This window comes from Bradysia coprophila, unplaced genomic scaffold (genome assembly GCF_014529535.1).
Source record: "Bradysia coprophila strain Holo2 unplaced genomic scaffold, BU_Bcop_v1 contig_732, whole genome shotgun sequence".
Lineage (NCBI taxonomy): Eukaryota > Metazoa > Arthropoda > Insecta > Diptera > Sciaridae > Bradysia > Bradysia coprophila.
In genome coordinates this window covers 1,677,840-1,700,628 of record NW_023503972.1, presented here as the reverse complement: position 1 = coordinate 1,700,628, position 22,789 = coordinate 1,677,840, and the positions used below count along the sequence as shown (strand labels likewise).

The 22,789-nt window shown below is 36.6% G+C and overlaps 3 long non-coding RNA genes across 3 annotated transcripts; 1 reads left to right on the top strand and 2 right to left on the bottom strand.

The window, feature by feature from the left end:
* Positions 1-3,398: 3,398 nt before the first annotated feature.
* LOC119084139 lies at positions 3,399-17,581 on the bottom strand. The gene is made up of 3 exons (XR_005089010.1): positions 17,570-17,581; positions 14,965-14,966; positions 3,399-3,575 (listed from the first exon to the last, which is right to left on the bottom strand). It is a non-coding gene; the product is annotated as an uncharacterized LOC119084139 (long non-coding RNA).
* On the top strand, positions 3,646-22,225 carry LOC119084142. The gene is made up of 3 exons (XR_005089013.1): positions 3,646-3,776; positions 15,383-15,387; positions 22,214-22,225. It is a non-coding gene; the product is annotated as an uncharacterized LOC119084142 (long non-coding RNA).
* Positions 4,153-9,644, bottom strand: LOC119084140. The gene is made up of 3 exons (XR_005089011.1): positions 9,633-9,644; positions 8,144-8,148; positions 4,153-4,213 (listed from the first exon to the last, which is right to left on the bottom strand). It is a non-coding gene; the product is annotated as an uncharacterized LOC119084140 (long non-coding RNA).
* Positions 22,226-22,789: the final 564 nt, after the last annotated feature.

The following is a 22,789-nucleotide window of genomic DNA, read 5'->3' as shown; positions in this document are numbered from 1 at the left end:
TGCAATCCATTTTCCAAGGTGCCAGTAAGTAAATGTGACTGTTTGGGCTTGTGATACGAAGAATTTTTTATTATGAAAGGGAGTGTCGGTATTATTGAGATGGTAGCAGTTTGGTTTTTTTTGGGTAGAAATATCTTTGAAAAAGAAAGTCATTTTAAACGATAACAGTTGTTTTGGAAGTTTGCACAGGGACCTGCGTCACATTTCACTCTCAAAAGAGTTTTTGACTGATCGGATCGAGATGTATCAGGTCAATCGCATAGACCTTGCTCACAAAAAATAAAGGGTGGGATGTCGGTCAGCGTATCTCGTCAGGACATTATTTACAAGAAAACGACAGCATTCTAGCACCTCTATACATCTAATATAAATTCTACATAATGTTAGTTTGATTCTTAAATTAAAACTTACTCCGAAAACGTTGCCTTAATTTAGTCCATCCAATTTCACCGATCAATACAATTGTGCTAGCAATCCACCCATAAACAATAAACTTCAGAAACCCGGTTCCTCCTGCATCGCCTGCCTGTTGACTTTCAATACTTTTGCGGTGCTTAACTAAGACAAATTTCTCTGTTTCAGCACGAGCTTCAACTAACCATCGATGAAACAATCCTGAGCTATGTGTCCAGTAAACAATTTCGTTTAATCTATCGAAAAACAGAAGAGCTTCTGATACTGGATAAACTACGAGCGTGTTCAGCACTGTTACGCCAGTATCGTAAAAACCCCTTATGTTCAACCGTCGTTGGATCCTTGCAAACATTTGGAAATCAAAATCGTCCATCACATACGATATGGAAGTATTAAACTTTAACATTTACATTTCGTGTTTGAACCTGCTACGTCCCAGTGCAATGATTTTGTTGGTCCAATCTTTTTGCGGTGACCGATAAGCTACAGTTTTAATAAATAAATTCGTCCCTTCCGCTGGGACTGTGATAATTAATGATGAATTGTAAATATCACTAAGAGTCTTGAGCTGGGCCTGTAGAAACGGTTTTGTGAAGTAGCTTTGCAAAATTGAAAGATATCCGTTCACGACAACAAATCCTACAAATGTCAGTGGTACAATTAAAAACGCCTCGGCACGAGAGAGACGTTGATACTTTATGGAACTGTTGTCGTTAATCAAAAGGTTCAGAACGTCCGACAAACTATGAAAAAACAAAATTTTCTTCTCCTTGATGTACCGACAGACAACTAACAGTAATAATATCGCAGCTAGTGCACCCGCACAATAACCAAAAAATTCGTTCGTCATTAGCATTTGAAGATATGAGTACAGGCCGGAATACGGTTCTGCTTCCGGGACAATAATGTTTTCGCGTGTAGCCATAACCGGGTACATAGAAAACCTTAATGCATTTGAAGTGAACGTCGCGAATCTGGGAACAATATCAATCCCTTTCTGGAAGTACTCCGCTGGGGTCTTGTAATTTTTATTCTCTATTGTAAATGTCGCATTCATTGCTTGAAACACTGCGAGCCAGAATTTTACGTGAACATAACTTGTTGATGATGCCATTCGAAGTTTGTGTTGATGATAGTTACAATCTAGGCTCGGAAAAAATTCCTCGTACGAGTTCCTAGATGTCACATTGATCACTTCAAATTTTCCGAACGAATGAAACGTAAAGATGTTCAATGAACTTCCAATGTGTGGATAAGCTGCTGCAAATACGTAGGGGATTGATTGGTTTCTGAACCACAGAAAATGAGCTCGTAAATCGTTCATCGAAGTGATATCTTCAAAGAACATTCCAATCTTCATATTTCTGTCCACTTTTTGAATGTTCTTCACATTTTTCAGCAATATTAGGTTTCTGGCAAACGTCGAACTCTCCGGAACAATAATCATGAAAGTATTTTTGCTTTTAATTTCCCGCATACCTTCCAAACCTGTGAAATCGTGAGCAGTCCCGACAATGAATAAACTTTTGGGTTGATTTCCATTTCTCACAAACTTAGTGATATCTGTGGATGGGTTTACAATAAAGACATTGTGGTCGAACTTAAAGTAACTGCTTAAATTATAGATGAGGCTGGCTTCTTGAGAAATAAGCGTCAGAGCGCTTAGAGCTACTTGAATTTCCATAGTTTTTGAACGAAATTTAACGTGTCACTAACACTAGATGGTCATTTTAGAATTGAATAAATCGTTTGTGTTATTGAATATAAAGAATAATTAGAGACTCTGTGTTCACCAGCCAGCCAATTAAATAGAAAATTCACTTCAATTTCAAACAGCTCGAGTTTATAATCATGTTAATTAGCCTTCCTACTAGCGGCTATTCTTGAATTACTACATTTTTCACTTGATTGGAACAGTTCTGTTGTTTGGCCTTCATTCAACTCAGGTGCGGATCCACCTATGTGCGGTCGAGGCGGTCGCCGGGGGTCAGAAGAAGATTTTGAAATAGAAAAAAAAAATTTAAACTAAAAGCCGTCTGGGTCAGAAACTGTTTCTCTTCTATCCGCCTGGGTCAGAGCAAAAGCTGGATCCGCCCCTGATTCAACTAGTTGTATCCCGTAGCCCCCAATGGGCTATCATTTAATCCTACTCCGATCAAACACTTTCTACACAGTTTTTTACCCTGCAAGGATTTTCCATTCTCGTGTTTCTGCTCCTAGTAACGCTGCTTTCCAAATAAAGTCGTTTTTTCTCCCGTGATGAATGATGATACGCGATTATGCTTCGCTACTATATCAATCGATTTCAGTTCTAACGACATTGTCGTTTTTGTACACATATCGTTCAGACTGAACCGTCGACAAAACGATTACTAAGAACTTCTTAGGAAGAAGCTTGGCGATTACATAACATTTGCATCACGACGCAGAATTACATTCCCATCTTAGTTCGCAATCTAACATTTTCAGGAGTCCGCGGTCCTAAATAAATCGACGAAAAAACTCTTTGATCAAACGTAAATTAACAATTTATTTTTCAACAACAACGAAGAACACAAAATTCTTAAAATAAGTAAATAACCAAAGTATCCTGTGAGTACCCTCAGCGGATCAGAGAAAATACGGATCCTGACTTTCAGGTGAAATTATATTAAATATTCAAGGTCAATATTATCATAAAATAATCTAAATTCCGGTGCATGCAAATGGTTTCGAGGACTTCGGATGTTAGCTGAGAATTTTGGGGAACCTTCTTCGTTGAACAATCTGTGAAACCATAGCAATGCTACTGTAGCAGAGCTGTGGTGAGACTCATTTCACTGAACGACTTATGTAATTTAACGAATCATTTCCAATTTCTCGGCTTTGACCATATTGCGTTGTGTAATCTTGGACCACACAATATACAGTACAATTGTGCTTGCAATCCAACCATAAACAATGAACATCAGAAATTCAAAGTTTTGAGCATCAGTTGCCGGCCAATACCCTCTCTAGCAACCAAACTTCGTTTTGACGCAGTCAAAATACCACCTTATTTTGACAAATTTGACACTGACTTTTTTGTAATGGAGTTGCCGTGCCGCGCTTTTTTTTAAAGCAATATCGACGTCACACGAAAAAGACAAATTTTAAACTTTCTTTCATTTTTGCACACCAAACTGACGGATCACAATCACAAATTATTGACTTTCTAACACCAAAACGGTGACAGTAGACGTAATATTTTCAATACAAAAAAGGTCATCGCTGCTCATACTTCATTTAATTTATTTTTAAAAGTGTAAAATTTTCTGTGGCAGTGCACACTGTCAATGTTTACCACCTTATTTTTTATAGTTTGGTTGCTAGAGAGGGTATTGGTTGCCGGCTCATTTTCTAATATGTAGTGGTAAAGTAGAATCAGCGTTTCTCTTTTAACAACCGATTCTCTTATCCATCGATAAAGCGGTCCTAAGCTGTATGTCCAATGAATAATTTCGTTCAATCTATCGAAAAACAGAAACCCTTCCGATATGGGAAACATTGGAAGTTTGCTGAAAGCCGTTACACCAGTAGCATAAAAACCTTTCGTTGTACACTTAATATTATGGTGATCAAATTCAGTAATCAAGTAAGATGTCAAAGTATTGATCATGAAAATTTGTTCCATCAACCTTTAGTCTAGGGGCCACTGAGAACCCTGTGTCCAAAGTGAGGTCCAGAGCATGTTAAAGCGTTTTTCGGTAGAGTTTAGTACCCTGATGAAGAAAAGTTAGGGTGCCAGGCTGAGATCCTGGGCAATAACTTTTGGCGGCGGCTCAAATCCGTGTTTTTCCACGCTTTTCAGTGAATATCACGACAACCCGAAAAGATAAAAAATTAGTTTCTTCGGGAAAAATGTAGAGTTTTAAATTCTGAACAACATTGCCGAATACTAAAAATTTGTGGAAAATACTGGATGGGCCGAAAAAATCATCAAAGTCGAAATTTTTGAGTTATTGAAGAAAATGCTTAATTTTTGGGCCAATTTCTTCTCATTTGAAGTGGCTTACGAATATATATTAACTGAGGTCTGTAAATCTCTAAATTCTGAACACGAATGAAGAAAACAAAATGTTTTTGGAAAGTATAGGGTGGTCCGAAAAAATTAATCTTGGTCGAACAATCCTATTTTTACACAAAATATTCGATTTTGTGGTTTCCTTTCTCGTTTTTTCAACTTTTTTGTGTAAACTTATTAAACTTACTGAAACTAATTATTTGGTGGATATTTAGTAAATAATGTCATTCGAGTCTCTTCCCTTATTATACATCGCCCATGCTGTAAGAAATCAGATCCTTGTGATGAACAGTTCCCATTTCTGATATCAAATAGGGTTCACATTGGCTTACAGGGTTCTCAGGACGTGCATTCATAATTTTCCTATTAACATAACCTTTGTTCAGGACCACCCTGTAACCCTCAGCGTCTTTAGACATGATATATGTATAGCAAATTTTCCGGGCAACAATATTGTAGAACATTATCTAAACATAAAATCAATGTTTCCATGTAAAATATGATAAAAACAGTGAAAAATTAGATTTTTCAAAATATTTCTTTACTTTGACCACATTTTTGGACCAACCTATGTTGTACAAAAAATTTGAAAAAACTTCTAGGGTTTAGGAAATGTAATTCTCTATCGACATCATCCATAAAAATACGAAATATTTTGTTCGGATTGTTTGAAAATGGTCGAGAACTGAAATAGTGCACTCCAGACTTCCCCCCTCCTTTTCCGGAAAACTGACAGGATTTCAGCTTGGCACCCGAACTTTTGTTTTTCAGACTACCAAGGGCTATCCAAATCACTCAAGACATCCCGTGCACCTTTCATGGAGACGAGCACTTCCTTGACTGCTGTATTAATTCCTCATTGTCTACTTTTCGTTCATGGCGTCCTCTTTTTTATACCAAAATGTACTCAACATTCATGTTCAAAATTTAAAAAAGGGAGCATCTCTTGATACAGTGCATGTTATTAAATTACTTAGTGAATCCAACGAAAATTCTACCGTTTTTTATTGTTTTGTATTGAAACTTATTTTGAAAACGTTCCTTGGTCCTATACCACATGATTTCGGTTATCAGTACAATTATGCTGACAATCCAACCATACAAAATGAACACCGGAAATTCGAATTGATCAACATCCTCCGCCTGTTGATATTTTAGTTTTCTGCGGAATATATCCTTGATAGATTTTTCCTTTTCAGCATCACCTTCTAATAACCAACGATGGAGCAATCCTGAGCTGTAGGTCCAGTGAATGATTTCGTCCAATCTATCGAAAAATAGAAGCCTTTCTGATACCGGCAATGTTAAGAGTGTGTTCAGCACCGTAACGCCGGTATCGTAGAAACTTCTTATGGTCAACTCTCGTTGAACCCTTGCGAGCAAATCGAAATTGTTCATCACGTACGCTGTCGACTTATTAAATGTGACCAAATGATTGAGGAAATGTGAAATTTCTATCGGAGTCATTTTGTTATTCCAATCTTTATGTTTTGATTTGCGGGCTATAGTTTCAACAACTAAATTCATCCAATCAGCTGGTACTACAAGAGTCAATGGTGAAAGGTAAATATCAGCAAGCGTTCTGAATTGGGGCTGTAGAATCGGTTTTGTGAAGTAGCTCTGCAAATTAGAGAGGTACCCGTTCACGACAACTAATCCTACGAACGTCAGCGGTCCAATTAGAAACACCTCGGCACGGGACAGCCGTTGATACTTTATGGGACCGTTGTCGTTGACCAGAAGATTTAGAACATCAATCAAACTTTGAAGAAAAAAAATTTTCTTATGTTTGATGTATCGACAGACACTTAACAATAATACAACAGTAACCATTGTTCCTGTGAAATAAGCGAAAAATTCGTTCTTCGTGACCATTTGCAGGTAAGCGTAGAAGCCGGAATATGGCGCTGCTTCGGGAACAATAATATTCGTGCGTTCAAACACAATCGGGTATATAGTCTTGAATTGAGAAGGTTTTACATTCGTCGCAAGAGCATTAACAATGTCAATTCCGTTCTTAAGATTATTTCCAATGCTTTTAAAAACATCATACTTTACTACGCAATAAGTTGCATTCATTACTTGAAACACTGAAAGCCAAAATCGTTCAAAAGCAATGCTTGCGAATGAGGTCATTCGGAATTTGTGTTGATTATAGTTGGAATCTAGGCTTGGAAAAAATTCCTGGTACGATGTGCTAGTTGTCACATTGATCACTTCAAATTTTCCGAACGAATGAGAGGTGAAAACGTTCAACGAATGTCCAAGGTGTGGTTGAGTGGTTACAAATACGTAGGGAATTGAATTGTTTCTGAACCACAGAAAATGAGCTCCTACATCGTTCATCGAAGTAATATTTTGAAAGAACATTCCAATTTTCAAATTTCTGTCCATTTGTTGAATGTTCTTGACATTTTTCAACAATTTTAAGTTTCTTGTAAACTTCGAACTCTCCGGAACAACAATCATGAAAGTATTTTTGCTTCTAATTTTCCGCAAACCTTCCAAATCTGAGACATTTCCGTTAGCGTTCCCAAAATTTAATAAAGTTCTGGGTGGATTTCCATTTCCCACAAACTGACTGATATCTACCGACGAATCCATAAGAAAGGCATTGTATTCGAACTTGAAGTAACTGTTTAAATCAGCTATGAGTCTGGCTTCTTCAGAAACAAGCGTCAGAACGCTTAAAGCTACTTGAATATCCATAGTTTTTCAACGAAATTTATCGTGTGACTAACACTTGATGGTCATTTTATAATCAAATCGTTTTCGTTATTGAATATGAAGAATAATTATAGACTCTTCGCCTGTGTCCATCAGCCAGTTAATTAAATACAAACTTCTCTAGAATTTCAGAAACTCGAGTTTATAATCATGTTAATTGTCTGTTTCTACTGGAACTGGAGGCTATTCATAAAATGATACAAGGACAAAATATCTACAAAATTATTATTGGGCAAATTCCCGTCAGTGCTGTTAAATTTACTCGGGGTAAATTCACAGGAGCATCGGGACTAGTTTTTGACCGATTAAATTTAGCAGCCAATGGCTGGAATTGGGCCATTGAATTAGGAAAACAATGCTGAAAAACACCTTTAACGTTTTTTTTTTCGTATTGTGAGTTCAGTCCGGTATATAAGGTGGATCCAACATAACGTCTGTTTTGAATTGTCCTTGTCTAGTTTTTTTTTAGTTTTTGGTGACGGGTATTACTTGTATTAAATATTTCTTTTCTATGTCAAACTGATGACTAAATTCCTCAAATAAAATTGGTGTTTTTAATTTACAAAGTGTAAACGTTAGAACGTTTTCTAGATCCTAGGAAATTTAAACTTTTGCTAAAAGTAATGTAAAGGTGTAAGCCTTACACTGTATGGAAAAACTCTCTTGGAACGATCAAAAACTAAGGTGATAAATTTTCGTAGAAAGGATAATTTTATTTCAGAGACGAATTATTACTAGACAGGTATTTCGTACGGTAAAATGTGTCCCCAAGTTTGAAAAGATGTATATTTCGTACGGTTTTACGTAGAATTCTACACCAAAATACAATGTAGGCGATGACGTGGTTGGTAGTTGTCAGTTTAGTATTTGGAACAATGACATAATAGTGGGATAGACAAGAATTACGTAGATGAAATCGTGAAGCAAAAGTAAACTCTGTGTAATATACATTTGAGACACACACACTTACACATTTCACTTAATTTTGACAAGTTGGTGAAACTGTTGCAGACTTTTCGAAATTAACTTGAACGACTTTTAACAAAAATTCTTTGATTAGCTGCTACTATCAATTACACAGAAACTGGTCACTACCTCATTACACAATTTTCCAACACATTTTTTATTTTTTGAAAAGAAATGTCCCGAAATTTTAATACTGGCGATGCCGACAGTTTTATTATGACTACTCGTTTTTTTTCGAGTGTGGCCATTATTAATAGAAGACAGAAAAGAAAAGGTTTGAAATTGCAAGTGTTTTTTCATGAATTGTGTCAAAATTGTGTGAATTCGAAAATATATTTCCCATGAATTTTTGCGTATGTATTATGAATTCATTGGAATAATTTACTCTTCTTTAAGTACACTCCGGTCTCTAAAAGTTTCCAACTTCATCCCCAAGATAACCGTTCCAATATTTTGTAATTTTTTGAAGATTTGTGTAGCAAAAAATTTCGAATTCTTAGCGCTTATTTGCCCAAGGTAAATATATGGTCCGCCCATATATTTACCTTGACCAATTCTCACACTATCAAATATTTCGTTTTTCATGTCGGGGACACAATTTTTACGGAATTTTGTTCGTTATTTCCGGTCTATATATAATTCGTCGAAGCCAAAAACCACGACAGAGTAAAATAAACCAGGCAGGAGCGGTTCATTTTCGAAACGTCAAATAAGGGACCTAATACACTGGATGATAACGATTTCAAATGAACACTGACATAAATTGAAAAATTTTGTTCGCAAAAAATATAGGGCTACTAGATTCTACAGGTCCCTAGTCAAATCAGCGCTCCTGCCTGGTTAACTTTACTCTGCCGTGCAACCGATAATTTACAATGCAACGCTATTTTATTGGCGGCTACGTCAGCCCGGTTTGATTGACCAGCTTTAAACAATTTTATTTTCGGTGGAAACAGGCATTCTACATCTTGCTGAGAATCCGCGTCAAATTTTTATCATTTTTTTGATAGCTCCACGGTGTTAAGCTAAGTTACATGCCTAATGCTCAAAACAAACGAGGCATTGAAAACGTGTTTTGGTCCTAGTTTTCATAGACAGATGCAGCAGTCGCGATTTTGAATATAAAAAGTTCTAACTTCATTTGACAGTGTCGAAAATTTCGTCATGAAAAATAGGACCAAAACACGTTTTCAATGCCTCGTTTGTTTTGAGCATTGGAAATTCACGCCGTAAGTGCGGTCGAAATTCAAAATGGAAAGTGCGGAGTAGCGTCATTTTCATACAATACTTTTTCATCGAATCGTTCAGTTACAAATTCTAATTTTAGGCACACTTACGGCGTGAATTTATTTTCGTTTTGTGAAGTTGTTTTTAATGCTATTATGTAATGCACTTCTGTAATGTGTTTTATATAAATTATTAGTGCCGACGCTTTCCGCGATGTTGAGTATTACAATAAAAGATGCAAATTAGAAGCCAAAACTGTCTTTTATTCATTCGAAATAACCAAAATTTCACGCATTGAATGTGCATTCCAATACAAAAACTTCAGATTGACGAGCTTAACACGCAAAGTTTTCTCTTCACGCAGATTAAGATATGTGTAGTGGGTGCTACAAAATCCTTGATGATAAAATCTGACAGATATTCATACAAAAAATGCATCTATCGTGATGACTATCGTCGCCGTAAAGTAGGGTGTGTCGATTTCAATTTTATTCTTTATTTATTCCGGATTCCGACCTACTGCGATTCACTATCGCACTAGCAATAATAATCAGCATTTTTTTTTTGAAGCCAATATAGGCTCGCACCGCCACGTTTTCAAAAAATTTCGAGCTAAACGTGGTAGCTGGATTATGGGTCCGGACCAAAAAAAATCTACAGGTGTTTTTGCAGAGCTTCCACTCTGTGGGGCATCACCGAGGTGCAATTTTCCAAAAAAAATTTAATTGAAAAAGTCATCTCTTCTGGTTGAATTTTTTCAAGCTATTGTTGTGGTAGCTCATTTTGTAGGTATTTCAATAGCGCATCCAGCAAACGTACAATTACGATAAATAAATTAAAAAAATTTTTGGTTTCGCTTCAAACAGCCCAAAAATGGGGCATTTTTCGAGTATGGAAATAATTAACATGTAAATAAAAAGTTTTGACAGAAATTCAAAGATTATTCATGAACAGCCCGTTTAAAAGCTGAAAATAGTAAAAAAATTAGCTCGAACATTTTTGAGAAAGTGGCAGTGCAGACTTATATTGGCTTAAAAAAAAATACTTTTTGCTGATTATTATTGCTAGTGAATCGCGCTAGGTCGGAATCCGGAATAACTAAAAAATAAAATTGAAATCGACACACCATACCGTAAAGATGAACTTTTCTTTTACCTTAAATCATCAGATGTAAAATAACGATATGTGTGACCTCCCCACCCCTATATATACTTCTATAATTTCCATAAGAAACAAATATTGGCATAAGAACAAACAACAAAATGTAAAACAGATCATCTTTAAGGCCGTTTGATATGCCATATCAAGGCAGCTCTCTAGCAATATCACACTAACTGTTTACAAAATGAGGAGGCCAAAAATCGTAAATTTCATTTCACTGAATTCATACACTTCTAAAATAATGAAATTTATAAATGGAAACCGTACGATTTTTGGCCTCCTTACTTTATCACAATTAGTGTGATATTGCTAGAGAGCTGCCTTGGTCATATGGTCAAGAACTTCCATCCACATTAAAAATAATGTCATTTGAACGAGAGATTTTCAACCGCCGTCTATTGCTCGTTCCTTTTTTACACATGATTTTAAATTTAGTACTCGAGCAGCAGCTCCTTTTTGACATAAAAGTTTGTGTTACATAAAACACAGTCAAACTAATCTGAGGCTACGTTTGAAAGTACCGTATTTTGAAGATGATCTACACGGACACAAAGTATACGTAATAGGCAGAACCGTAGAGTTACACTCGGAGCGATGGCATGGTGACGCTGTCATTTTTAAGCATGCCGGGGGTACCAATGTATTTTTTGGGTACCGATTAACATCAGCGATACCATGTCACCTCTTGATTATAACTCAATGGGCAGAACAAAATTAGGAAAAGAGCCAAAAATTTGTAGTCCTTACGATTAGACTAGGTGGGAGTTTTTTTTCGTTTGATTCCCAAATAGAACGGCCTGTCCTGGCAACCACCATTGTTAAATTACTTAGTGAACCCACCACTTTTTTATCCTTTTGAGTTAAAACGTATTAAGAAAAAACGATCCCTCATCCTGTACCACGTGATTTCGGTTATTAGTACAATTGTACTGCCAATCCAACCATAAATAATGAGCATCGGAAATTCGAATTTATCAACTTCGGTCACCTGATGAATTTTTATTCTACTGCGGATGAAAGCCGTGATCAATTTTTCTTTTTCAGCATAACCTTCTAACAACCAATGGCGAAGTAATCCTGAGCTGTCGGTACTGTGAATAATATCGTTGAATTTATCGAAAAATAGAAGCCTTTTTGATACCGGAAATGTTAAGGGTGTGTGCAGCACTGTAACGCCGGTATCGTAAAAGCCTCTTATGTTCAACTGTCTTTGAACCCTTGAGATAACATCGAAATCGTTCATCAGATACCCTGTTGACTTATTAAATGTGCACATATGATTAAAGTACTTTCGACTTTCTATTGCAACAATTTTACTGATCCAATCTCTATGTGTTGATCGATGAGTTAATGTTTCAACAATAAAATTCTCCCATTCTTCTGGGACTGTAATAGTTAACGGTGAGTTGTAAATATCAGCAAGCGTTCTAAGTTGGGGCCGTAGAAACGGTTTTGTGAAGTAGCTTTGCAAATTAGAAAGATATCCATTCACGACAACAAATCCTACGAACGTCAGTGGTCCAATTAGAAATATCTCGGCACGAGAGAGCCGTTGATACTTTATTGAACCGTTGTCGTTGATCAGAAGGTTCAGAACGTCCGTTAAACTATGAAGAAGTAAAACTTGTTTCTGTTTCATGTATCGACAGGCACTTAACAGTAATACTGTGGCAGCTAACGTACAAGCACAATAGCCAAAAAGTTCGTTCGTCGTTAGCATTTGCAGATAAGCGTAGAAGCCCGAATACGGCTCTGCTTCTGGAACAATGATATTCACGTGTTGGATCAGAATCGGATACATAGTAAATTCAGAAGGTTTGATCTTCGATGCAAGTCCACTAACGATGTCAATTCCATTCAGGAGTTCATTTCCTGTTAAAGGTTCGATTGAATATGTCGCATTCATTACTTGAAACACTGCAAGCCAAAATCGTTGGTACGCGATGTTTAAAAATGGGGAGACCCGTATTGTGTGTTGGTGATAGTTGGAATCTAGACTCGGAAAAAACTCCAGGTACGAGTTCTTACTTGTCACATTGATCACTTCAAATTCTCCGAACGAATGAAACGTAAAGATGTTCAATGAACTTCCAATGTGTGGATAAGCTGCTGCAAATACGTAAGGAATTGACTGGTTTCTGAACCACAGAAAATGTGATCTTATGTCGTTTAACGAAGTGATATTTTGAAAGAACATTCCAATTTTCAAATTTCTGTCCATTTGTTGAATGTTCTTGACATTTTTCAACAACTTCAAGTTTCTGGTAAACTTCGAACTCTCCGGAACAACAATAAGGAAAGTATTTTTGCTTCTAATTTCCCGCATACCTTCCAAACCTGTGACGTTTCTGTGAACACTCTTCAAATTGAATAAACTTCTGGGTGGATTTCCATTTCTCAAAAACTGATTAAAATCTGCCGATGGGCTCACAAGACAGACATTGTGGTCGAACTTGAAGTAACTGTTCAAATCAGCGATGAGGCTGGCTTCTTGAGAAACAAGCGTCAGAACGCTTAGAGCTACTTGAATTTCCATAGTTTTTGAACGAAATTTAGCGTACCACTAACACGAGATGGTCATGTTACAATTGGATCGTTTCCGTTTTTGAATATAAAGAATAATTAGAGACTCTGTGTTCACCTGCCAGTCAATTAAATACGAACCTGTATTCAATTTCAAATACTCGAGTTTATAATCATGATAATCGTTCTTTCGACTAGGGGCCATTCATGAACAACAGGCTGCTCTTTCCTTCGGTCAATCTAAAAAATTTGGATTCAATCTATTAGTTCTAGCTCAGTACCATCAAATGTTCTGCCGCACTCATCGTGTGGAAAGGGTTTCAGCAGATCAATCAACAGTTTTAACAGTTGTTGTCATTTTCGTCGAACTTAATTGCCCCTTATCCGGTCGGGATTAGTGTAATAATGAGAGATTTTATATGGATGGTCAAAGATGTATGTTGTTATACGACTTTAGCTTTGAGGAGTAAAACTCGGTGGACGGTGGTAGTCCTATAAAATGGAAATGAAATAGAAAATCTTTGGTTGCAATGTCAGACTTGCCTGACAAGCTAAAACATTGCGAAGAACGAATGTATTCTGTCAACGGACAGAAAAGCCACATGTTCTTCCTTACTTTTGCATTCGATGCTTGAACTTTCTAGAGCTTTTGCTTAAGGTGTCTATCAGAGAAATGATAACGATGCTGCCGTCGAGTCGCATAGGACAGAGATGCTTACCCTATTTTATCTGCCAAGAACAGATAATATCGAGATAAACCAATTTTCCCGAGAGGGATAATATCGAGATGATCGTTCCAGGCAGATAAAAACACAAACGAACTACACTCTGTATATGACTATGAGACCATACTGTTTTCATGAACGTTTTTACATCATTAACATCAAAAAAACTCGTACAAAGCGGATAGATTGCCATTTGTTTTCAGCGACAGCGAACTGAAATCAACAATCGGATGCGAAAATCAGTGGCGGATTAACCTATGGAAATTCGGTACTGTTCGCATGACGCAGGAAAAACTTGGTGCTGGAGAAACTCGTGCACCATACAAATTCCTAATTATCTACCTGAAATATGTGCAATAAACTGCTAAAGCAAATGAAAATGGGCGCTGAATTTTTATTTGCCAGTGGCGCGGAAAACTTTAATCCGCCCCTGGCGAAAATTTAGATATTTAGAAACTAAACGACAACGAAAACCCACAATCTATAAAACCTATTGCCGACTGAAAAATCCTTCACTTGCTGGATGAATGGCACACAATACACACGAATAGTTTCAATGAATTCTGGGCGACTACAGGAAGCGACCAGAATTAAATTTAATCGAACCATCGAAAAACGACCACCTTTTCACTGAGTTTTGCATCTAGGTCGAAAATTACCCATCTGGTATGGATATTAATGCATACGACACATACAAACGATTTCAACGAATCTGGAGCGAACAGCCAGATTCAGCGAATCTGAACGCGATTCAACGTTCAGTTTTAAACAAACGATCAAACGAATTACGAAACGTCCCGCTTTGATTTAAATCCCAGGACACCAAGATCATCGAATTACTAAAAAAAAATTGGATCCAGTAAACGAACGTACAACCTACAACGACAAGAAAATCCATCTGTTACGGATCACAATACAAAGCGACAAAACCACACGACAGCGAACGAAATTTTTGCGAATTAGGCGTAAATTCACCACCTTTTATATAAACTTTCATTGTGTTGTGATTTTCGCCATTTTAAGAAGAAGAAGAATGACGTTTCAGTAAATACAAGGCTGTAAACCCGCGTATCTGTATCTGCGTGACCTCCCCAAAGTTTACAGCCTTGGCCTAACCAAGGCTGTATACTTTGGGGAGGTCACGCAGACCGCCATTTTATTAGATACGCGGGAACACACCACTTCTGATGATTTTACATGTAAAAAATTTCACCACATCATCAAGACGACGAGAATCATCAGAGTAGGTGAATTTTTGTATGAAATCGGCCATTTTATCATCAACTGTGGTGTGTAACCCGCGTATGTGTATCTGCGTGACCTCCCCAAAGTATACAGCCTTGGGCCTAACCCGTCCTTTACTTCTATATACTCAGTGAAGAGTATAACCTGAAGTGAATCACAGCGAGCTGGCGTTCCCCTTCTTCATCACACAGCTGAAATGCCTATCTAAATGAAGCTAAAAACAAAATAAAATAAAATAAATTAGAAACAAACAGAGTTTAAACACTCTTCCCTTACCCTGGACTCACGTTAAGTGAATGAATTGAGAAAAAGAAGGCTGTTTCGACCTCGAGAACTAGCGGCGGTTCAAAAGGCAAAGTTTACAGCCTTGCAGTAAATACACAATTTGTGAAACTATTTATGTTTCAGGCATTTAGTATACGTTGAATAAACTGGTCTATTGAGTATTTATCTCAATTTCAATAGATCATTGAAGTGAAAAATCAAAAAGAAAATGTTGACATTAACGCTGGCGATCAGTTTCGAAGGTCAAACCATGAACTTTCATCACTCCGTTCTGGTAGATAAGAGTCGATCGCGTCAGTCGACATTCACAGTAAATACATTTAGTAAGAATACATCAAAACTCCTGCATTTCATTTCTTATATTCCGCATAGTGTTCGTTTGCGTTCTTCGACGAGTGTTTCTTATGAGGATTACAGTAGTTATAGAAGATTGCATGTAAATGTGCGAATTCGTATAACGTTAAAACCAAAAGTGCAATGGACCACATTTTCAACATCATCACCACACAATGTCACTCGTAGTGAGAAAATTGACAAAATAAAATTAGGAAAAAATAGAAAAATTTTAACTTTAGGGTCAGATTGAGTGGCTTTTTTCGTTTGATACTCTTTCCCAAACATCCTGATAGCCACCAATGTTAAATTACTTGGTGAATCCAACGAAAATTTTCCACTTTTTGATCGTTTCGTATTGATCTCGAACACGTCCCTTGATCCCAGTCCACATGATTTCGGCTATAAGTACAATTATGCTGGCAATCCATCCATAAACAATAAACAGGGGAAATTCAAATTTATCAACATCGATTGCCAATAGACTTCTTTGTCGGCTGCGAATGAAATCCATGATCAATATTTTTCTTTCGGCATTTCCTTCTAATAACCAACGGTTGAACAACCCTGAGCTGTGGGTCCAGTGAATGATTTCGTTCAATCGATCGAAAAATAAAAGTGAGTCGGATACTGGAAATATTAGTAGTGTGTGCAGCACTGTAACGCCGGTATCGTAAAAACCTCTTATGTGCAACTGTCTTTGAACACTTGAGATCACATCGAAATCATTCATCACATACCCTGTTGACTTGCTAAATTGGGTCATATGGTTAAGGAACTCTTTATTTTCTATTGCAACAATTTTACTGCTCCAATCTCTATGTGTTGATCGATTAGTTACTATTTCAACAATAAAATCCTCCCATTCTGATGGGACTATGATAGTTAACGGTGAATTGTAAATATCCGTTAGCGTTCTAAGTTGGGGCTGTAGAAACGGTTTTGTGAAGTAGCTTTGCAAATTAGAAAGATATCCATTCACGACAACAAATCCTACGAATGTCAATGGTCCAATTAGAAACATCTCGGCACGAGAGAGCCGTTGGTATTTTATGGAACCGTTGTCGTTGAACAGAAGATTTAAAACATCAATCAAGCTCTGAATAAATGAAATTTGTTTCTGTTTGATGTATCGACAGGCACTTAACAGTAATACTGTCGCAGCTAACGTACAAGCAAAATAGCCAAAAAATTCGTTAGTCGTTAGCATTTGAAGATAAGCGTAGAAGTCGGAATAAGGCTCTGCTTCAGGAACAACGATATTCGTGTGTTGGATCAAAATCGGATACAAAGTAAATTCAGAAGGTTTGGCCCTCGCCGCAAGTATATTAAAGATGTCAATTGTATTCAGAGATTCCTTTACGGATAAAGTTTCTATTGAATATGTCGCATTCATTACTTGAAACACTGCAAGCCAAAATCGTTGGTACGCGATGTTTAGAAATGGGGAGACCCGTATTCTGTGTTGGTGATAGTTGGAATCTAGACTCGGAAAAAACTCTAGGTACGAGTTTTTACTTGTCACATTGATCACTTCAAATTTTCCGAACGAATGAAACGTAAAGATGTTCAATGAACTTCCAATGTGTGGATAAGCTGCTGCAAATACGTAAGGAATTGACTGGTCTCTGAACCATAGAAAATGTGATCGTATATCGTTTATCGAAGTGATATTTTGAAAGAACATTCCAATTTTCATATTTCTGTCCATTTGTTGAATGTTCCTGACATTTTTCAACAACTTCAAGTTTCTGGTAAACTTCGAACTCTCCGGAACAACAATAAGGAAAGTATTTTTGCTTCTAATTTCCCGCATACGTTCCAAACCTGCGACGCTTCCGTGAACGTTCTCAAAATTGAATAAACTTTTGAGCTGATTTCCATTTCTCACAAACTGATTGATATCTGCCGATGGGTTCACAAGAAAGACATTGTGGTCGAACTTGAAGTAACTATTTAAATCAGCTATGAGGCTGGCTTCTTGAGAAATAAGCGTCACAACGCTTAGAACTACTTGAATATCCATAGTTTTTCAACGAAATTTAACGTGTCACTAACACAAGATGGTCGTTTTACAATAGAATTGTTCGTTTGTGTTACTGAATATCAAAATAATTAGAGACTATGTGTTCACCAGCCAGTCAATTAAATACTTACGTGTCTTCAATTTCAAATACTCGTGTTGATAGTCATCATAATCGTTCTTTATTCTAGGGGCTATTCATGAACTGCAGGCTAGGACCAGTTCTGCTCTTTCCTTCAGTCAATCTAAAAAATTTGGATTCAATCTACTAGTTCTAGCTCTGTAACATAAAATGGTTTATATCAATTTTTACGCTCTTGAGCATAAGCTTATACCGCACAAATCGTGTGGAAAGGGTTTCAGCAGATCAATCAACAATTATCCTGTTTCAACAGTTTTCGTCATTTTGGTCGAACTTAATTGCCCTTCATCGGGTCGCGGTTAGAGGATTAGTGTAGCAATGATAAATTTTACATGGATCGTCAAAGACGTATGTTGTTATACGACTTTGCTTTGAGCACTAACACGGGTTTAGCCCTACCTAGTGTTTGACTGACTCAGACGTCACAAATCGTGAAATATCCAAATTGATTTAAAATGAAAAATGGAAATGGAGGGATTCTTCTGAAAAACAGAAGACCAAAATCGACCGAATTTTCTATTGGAATTTTTTATATGTGCCCAGTAAGGTATTCGAACCCAGAAGCCAAAACCACTTTCAAAAAAATTCTTCGAAGCGTGTGTGGCTGGTGATGAGAGGTCATCAAAAACCGAAAACATGCACGTTTCTTACAAAAATTTCTCCAGTTACACGAGCCGTACAGGGTTGTGTGGGGTGTCATTAGAAAGGTAATTGCATGTACTTCCGGGTCTTATTGGGTTTAAAATTCATCCATACTGATGGCTATAGTCACACAATTATACCGAACGTATTGTTGAAGCGTATATACTAAGCATTGACTACTCGATTTCATTCAACGCGTCTCTTTACATCACATTGCAATGTGTATTATAATGCAGCCTTCTTGATCGTTCAAATGAATTTCTGTATACACAAGAATTTTGGAACAAAATGTAGGACATGTTTTGCATTGGAAAGGTGATTATGGCCCGAAATTGCGAAAAACGTTGTATCTACCACGGTAGGTATGCCGGTATTTTTTCGCACACGACGTCTTGTCGACCTCGGCTTCGCCTTGGGTCGACAATCGACATCTAGTGCGAAAAAATACCTTCATACCTACCTTGGTAGATAAATAACTATTATATGACTGAGACCATACCGTTTTCAAGCACATTTTTACATGTTTAAAAAATTGCATAGGTTCATTACAGTCCACAAATTTTTCAAACATTTTTCAGAAATCTTTAAAGTCAAAAAACTCGTACAAAACGGATAGATTGCCATTTCGTTTCAGTAATAAATATTTGTAACACTTGCACCGGAATCATCAACAGCGAACTGAAATCAGCGATTCGAATGCGAAAATTTAGACTTTTAGAAACGAGACGACAACGAAAACCTACGACAATCTATCAAACATATTGCCGACTTAAAAATCCATCATACATGGCAAAATTTGCTTGAAATAGGCAAGGTTCTGAAAGAACAGGTTAAGACACCCACGAGGGCGGCTGACACACAAATTTTGACAAATAGATGCTATTTATTGAACATACTCATTACAGATTGTTTGAAATGTCAACTTGAAGAAAAAAAAAACGTTTTTATCAGGCTGACATTTCAAACAATCTGTATTGAGTATGTTCAATAAATAGCATCTATTTGTCAAAATTTGTGTGTCACCGCCTACGTGATCAACTCAGATGTGTCTTAACCTGTTCTTTCAGAACCTTGGAAATAGGGTCCCACCACATATCTCATATCACAAGTAATATTTCCTTTCATCAAACGGTGAAGTATGTGGTGTCGTTTAAAAGCTGAGAGTCCCAGCTTAGCGATAAAAGTAATCTATTGCCGTCTGAAACGTGTATAGGAGTTGTAGCGTTTGAAAAAGTTCGACGAGGGCGGAAAATTCGAAAATTTAGCAGATTACGGGTCCTCAATATTTTTTTAAAAATCGAAAAGTGTTTTTATTTGGTTGTTGTACCATTTTAAGCAAACTCAACCAAATTGCCGTTGGAATTCATGAAAAAAAAAAATTGACGGAAAACATTTGCCATGTAAAAGGGTCCATTTTCGATGAAAACTGAAACTACTTGCTAAAGTTACGGAAAACCAAAAAGCTTTTACTTGGTCAAAAGTTTGGAAACTAGATGCGAAACGATAATACCGAAGAAAAAAAAAGTTTTTGAACAAATTATAAAAAATATTTTATTTTAACCCCAAATTTAAAACTTAATTTTTAAGAAAAGTCGGAAAAACTATGAGGAAAACAGAAAATTGTTGTGCTCTTAATAAAACTTGGAACCTTTAGCTTTCATTTGAACCTGTAGAGAGAGATTGTATGTCTATCTAATAAAACACTAGATGTGTCTTCGGCCGAAGCCGGGAATGGAATGAATTGTATTTTGAATGAACTCTGTATATAAAGGGAATGCAAAGGCAACATGATGTAAATCAATTCAATGGCAATCTTTGATGAATGCATATTGTGGAATCACCACAATACTTCCCCCGTTGGAAAAACTTTGAACGGTCCGTTTTGATTCTGATGGTCTGGTTCAATTCATTCGTGAGCAGGAACATTTGTTTTGAGGGTTGAGCAGGATTTTCCATGGTATTGGGTTGCAGCAGCTTTTTGTCGTTTACTGTTCCAACGATTGATCTTGGATTGGCTGACCATACGTAGTAATGTGTGGAGGATTTGAGCATTTTCTTGAAGTTCGAATTCTTAACGTCTAATGCTGGCAGGCACCGCAGTAGGGTGGTTTGAGTGTTGAGTGCTCCAAATCGTATGGGTCCAAAACGATGCATGTGACGAATGTTTATTTGTTTATTCCCACAGACTCAAGAAGTTGCTTTAAGCAAGTTCAAGTTTGAAAGAGAATATATTTGAATTTTAAAGAAATTCCCCTTACGTTTTTAGCTAGTATTGATGTGTTGTCAGGACTAGGAAAATACATAATTTTAATCTTGATTAGTGAGTTGACTGTAATTTAAGAGTCTTCACGTAAATGGACTAAGATATTGGAATGTTAGTCGATTTGTAATCTAGTTTTTGATGAAAAGTAGGTTGACAAGAATTTAGGGTGTTTGAAATTTTGATTTTATTGGAAAATTAATTTGCAATACAGTTTGTGTAGAGTGATACGTAGTTCAGTCAGTTCAGTCTACGAATTGTTCTTGAGTTGTTGTTTAAAATGGTTTAACAGTTTTGATATAATTTGACTGATCTGCAATTTCGTCGAGGTTTTAGCCTCGATGCAGACTAGAGTGAATTGACTTAAAGGGTGAATCCACTGTAGGTTTTGGAATTTTTTTAGTTAGTGGAAAGAGATGTAAATGTTTCCAAGTTGTACTGCTCTGAGCAAGGCTCTGAGTTGCATAGAAGACACGTCTATGTGCGAAATAAAAGGCATGCAGTAAAATACATTTTATTTCGACTGATATCGTGATGTTGGATCCGGTGGTTGTGTGATATCAGATTCTTGTTGTTTGGCAACACTTTAGAGAATTTCTTCAGTGGTGACAAAGGTTTTTGTACAAGTTTGTGAGACTTGTAGAATGTTAAATCATTTCTGATTTAAATGAAGAATCGGATGGTAGGATTGTTGGTTGTCAAGTGTACGATTCCGTCCGTAACTTGAGTTCAAAAACTATTGGCTATTCCTTTGTAGCAGTTCTGTGTCGAAACTGGTAAGGATTAGTGAGCAATATTTTTGAATGGAACAAACATGTCTAGTCATACAGAATTCTTTTAAAAAAATCCTCTACAAAATTTATTGTCCTGCGCAACGTGACGGGATATAAGTTCTAACAGTACGTCGTTAGTGACTTTCCGAAATAATGTTTAACAGAGTGAAATTAAGTAGAGTAGCAGAGTGATCAAATGTTATGATAGCACCCGTTCTCGTTAGAAAACAATTGCCGACTAGTATTTGACTAGCGATTTTGACTAAAAGCTCTATACCTTAACTTTCCATGAATGACGCAAATGTTTGGTGATTCGAATTCGAAAGGTTGATTCGGTTGAGGTTTTGTTTGCTAAAGTAGTACTGAAATTTTGAAAAGGAACTACATAAAGTTCGTTTGAATAAATTTTCAAAATTTTACTGAAATGATCTGATTGAATTCCGAATGAATCGTTCCTACACAGCATTACCTGGAACTAGCGGAACTAGACAACCAATTTATTCAGTGAGTCGAATAAATTGGGGAAGGCAACCAAATACTTTAGTTTTAAAATTTTAAATACATTCTGAACGAAATGTAGTTGTAGAAAACAATGTGCAAGAATTTTGCAGATTTAAAATTTATATGAAGATTGACTTGTGGTCCAAACTTCAATTCCGAAATCATTTTTTGATTGGCAAGTAGCAATGAACTGTACGCGTGTAGTAAGGGTACTAGAGGCGCAGTGACAACTTTTGTGTTGGTCTGAATTGCTTAATCATAACTTAAAGATAAAACTTAAGTCTAAATTTACTTTCGTGCTTATCGTTAAGTTTTTTCTTAAAAAACGATTTAAATTTTGAGTTGTCAACAGTCAAGTGATCTACTTTGGGTTACAGCAAAGTGATTTGAGTGTAGAGTGAATGTGATGTACGTCATGTCTTAGACTAAGTGATTTGCACGTAGTCAGGTAGCGACGTTGAGATACTTCTGGTTAGACAAAATTCTTACAGCTAAGTGTACGTGTAAGTCTGGTTGCGAAGTATGTTTGGTGTTGAGAGTAAAAGTGTGAATGTGTTGAATCACTTTGCTTTTAGTCCATTAACATTTATTTGGTTGGTTCAGGGCAATATATTGATATTGTTGACCAAAAGTTGTAAATTTTATTTGTTTTTGCAAATAAAACTTAGTTGTGCCATGTGTGACGACTGTGGTTCTTTTTTTTTTTTTTTAAAGCGAATCCATGCAGTCCATGTTGAAACATGCAAATTATAACCTTGCTGATTAGCTAAAGTGTTTAATAATTTGGTCGTGGTATGGGC